Below are 3,893 nucleotides of genomic sequence, written 5' to 3'. Positions count from 1 at the left end.
TGGCCTGCTCTGAAGAGCTGGTGGTGGACCAGGGCAAGGCCCTGGTTGGGGGGGACTGGCAGATGCCTTGGCATCCCTTCTGGGTTTTCAGCACCAAGTGTTAGGTATGAACCCATGCAATCAACCAGACCAGGCATTCTGACATGAGTAGATTTATTGGGGGCATCAAGCGAGCTGGCTGTCTAGCAGACCAAGACAGCAGTGAACAAAGGGAGGGACAGAAGGTTTTATAGGATCTTTTAGAGAGGGTGATTATGGGCTGGAACAGCTGAGGGAGAGCTAATCTTGGCAGGGCTACCTGGTCTGTGGGGGATTTCTAATGTTAACAAAGAAGAGTTTTGTGGTTGCTTGCCCAGGTCAAAGTCAGGTGAACCTGTTCTGCAGTTTTGGGTTGGGCTCTGCATGGGGCCAAGGGGGAGAGCGCTTAGGGGCAACTTGCCTGGGGAACCAAGGGGGAGAGTGTTTGGAACAAGGTGCCTAGGAAACTTGAAATCCTGACTTATCACTTTTGACAACTAGGATGTCTTTCTTGTCATGCAGGACATAGGTGTGGAGCCAAGGTAGGAGAGTTTTAACCCCTTATGGCAATTAAGTTGAAGTAAGTTGTCCTTTTGTCTCAAGATTTTTCCTGTTGAAGGGGCTTTTTTGAGCAACTTGCAAGCAGAAAGCATCTTTTCTGCATTGTTGATAGCATGGAGATCTTGCCCACTGTGCTTGACAGTCTATCAGGCTGATGTGTGGCTGGATGCCTGTTTTCACTTTCTGTGACATCTGACAGCAATGAGATCATGGTGAGGTGGCATGGTTGATGAGCAGGATGAAGTGAGTCTTTATACCTCTGACACGAGTCTTCAGAACTTCAGGACTGTGATTATCTGTCTCAGACTGATGCAGGTGTGATTTTCCTCTAAGAGAACAGTCAAATTTGAATGTTCAAGGCTAAATGAGAGCAAGGCTGACTGGTGTGGAGTAAAGGAGATGTCCTGCCAGCTGCAAATTTGTGCCTGGCAGAAGGGGTGAGAGGCAGGAATCCCAGCTGCCCCAGTGATGACAACTTTTTGACAGGGAAATTTTGAAGGCAGAGAATTCTGTTCCATGGTTTACTAGGAAAGTCACAGCTTTGCCCTTGACTTTTGCAATGATGATGGGCTCTCAGGAACCCAATTTAATAAAGCTCAATCTGTCAGGCACCACAGGGTGCAACTCATTTAGCAGGGCTGACAATCTGATTTTTCCTCAATCAAAATGTGAATTAGATGTTGCCATCTGACCAGGCTCTGGAGGAAGGGCATCTGTGGCTAGCTGGAAATGGCTAGTTGGAGCCAGTTCAATTGGCTGGAAGTAGACAAATCAGGAGTGGGGAGTGAAGCTATAGGTGTTGCCAGCAACTTTGGCAGCTGATGATGGTGCCAAGGTACAAATCTCAGGAAGAATGGGCCTTCTTTTTTTTTCCCTTCGAGATGAAAAGAGCAGTTTGGGTTCATTTTTAACTCTGTAAAAGCCCTTTTTAGGCCAGGAGTATAGCTCATTGGTACAAGTACTTGCCTGGCAAGTGTAAGGTCCCAAGTTCAATTTTTCATACCAAAAAAAGCTTTTTTTTTCCTGCAGTTGGAGACTGGATTTTAACTAATTAGTTCCCATTGTATCTTCCCACACAGACAAAAGGTGGATGCCTGTCAAAGAGAGACTATTGAGATGCCAGTCTTATTGGAATCTGGCAGATAGGCAAGCAGATGCAGACAGATTGCATCCTCCTCCCCTTGGGGTTCTATGTGAACAACCGAAGTAGAGAGCCAGGAATCGTCCTCCAGATCTCCAAGGGGGCTTGAGAAATCTCAAGGGTGTACCCCACCATTGGGACCTCGAGAAGTCCTGCTCCATCCTCAAGGGCCACAACTGGTGGTCAACACTGCTGGTCTTCCCAGCCAACATGCCAGATGCAATGACAAACAGAAACACCAAATGACACCCAGGATTTGCAGGCAGATTTATTTTACAATGATGGCACTGATCAAGATCATTCCAAAGTATCTGGCCCTGATTGCTGGATTAGCAGGCAGGAAGTATACAGGTGGAATGGCTTGCCAATCAGGGATTGGTTTACACAGTATGCATACAGTGATGAGCTATGCAACAAAAATCAAACAAGAGGTGGCCAGGGAGATAGCTCAGTAGAATAAGCGCTTGCTTGGCATTACAAGGGCCTGAGTTCAATCCCCGGTTCCTCAAAAAAAAAAAAAAAAAAAAAACAAAAAACAAAAAACAAAAAAAAATCAAACAAGAAAAATCGAACAACAACAACAAAAAATCGAACAACAACAACAAAAATCGAACAAGAATTAAGATCTAACTTATATTCACTTTCCAGGAATTTTTTCAAGGTTACATTGTACAAAACTTTAGTCATTACAATAATACAGTTATCTGTTTCTGTCTGTCTGTCTGTCTGTCTATCCCTCCCTAGGGATTGACCCCAGGCCTTTTGCACTGAGCTAAATCCCCAGCCGTTTTTATTTTTAAATTTTGAGACAGGGTCTTGCCAAGCTGCTAAGCTGTCTAGGCTAGACTAGAGTTAGGGATCTTTCAGCTTTGATCTTCTAAATACTCAGGCATTGCACCACCACACTCAGCTTTTTCAATCCTTTTTTTCTTTAAACCAGGGATTGAACTCAGGACCTTGGGCTTGCCAGGCAGGCGCCTATGTCACTGAGCTATACCCCAGCTCTCTGTTTTGTAAGTGTCTGTCTTCCTTTGGTATAGTTTTAATTAAAACATTTGCACTATAAAGAGGCACAAACTTAATTTATAATAGTGTGTTAAAAGGAAGGGCAGGGCTGGGGAGATAGCTTAGTGGAATAAGTGCTTGGCTGGCAAGTGCAAAGTCCTGACTTCGATCCCTGGTACAAAAAAAAAAAGGCGGGGGGAGGGGAGGGAGGGCATAATCCTGCTCTACCATTTCATTATCACACTGGACCTTGAATGTCAATTTTATCATGCCCATCACCTGACTTATCTGCGGTAGTTGAAAGATTTTCAATAAAGATAGAGGGGCCAGGAGTGGTGCACCAGTGGTGGTGCATACCTGGAACCTCCACCCCTTGGAGAACTAAGTCAGGAGGATCCAGCAAGTTCCAGCCAGCCTGGACAAGATAGGGAGTTCAAAGCCAGCCTAAACTACACAGCCTGAACTACCTTGTCTCAAAAACAAAATACGAAAACTCAAAAAAGCCAAAAAACAAAACAAAAACAATAAAACAAAACCGTAAGGACGAGAGGAAGGCTTTTTAAAAAGATGTATGCCATGTGCCTAGGGCAAGGCTGAACTGTAATATCAATTACTCCAGAAATTGAGGCAAGAGGATTGAAAATTTAAGGTCAGCCACACAATTTGAAATTTAGGAAAAGATGAAGAATGTGGAGGGCAGGGGCTCGTGGGCCCTAGGTCCACCCAGGAGCAGGGCGCGGGGCAGGTGTGGGGTAACGTGCGCGGGATGCACGAGCCGGGAAGGCTGGCCCCTCCTGACCAGGGGCTCCTTCTCCTTTTCCGGCCAGCGGCACCGCCGCAGGTTCTCCTCAGCCGCGACCTACCCTCTGCCGGACCCTGCGCCAAATCCAGCCTCCTTTGTCTTCTGGTCGCGGGCAGTCGTTTTCCGGAGCGCCGGCTGGATCTCGGGACCCGCCTACCGCGCTCGGTCAGGTCCTTTGCCCCAAGGACTTTGTCCTTCCTCCAGCAGCTCGTCGCCGCGGCGCTCGCGTCAGCTGGACGGTCCCGCGGAGCCCCGCGGCGGCATTCCCTCGGCAGGGTCACGCGAGCTGCCCCGCGGCCGGCGGCGAGGCAGGCAGCCCGCGGAGAGCCGGCGCGGCCGCCTCAGGGCGGAACTGACGAGCGCAGC

Source organism: Octodon degus, unplaced genomic scaffold, assembly GCF_000260255.1.
Source record: "Octodon degus isolate 3935 unplaced genomic scaffold, OctDeg1.0 scaffold00084, whole genome shotgun sequence".
NCBI lineage: Eukaryota > Metazoa > Chordata > Mammalia > Rodentia > Octodontidae > Octodon > Octodon degus.
This window is presented reverse-complemented; position numbering follows the sequence as displayed.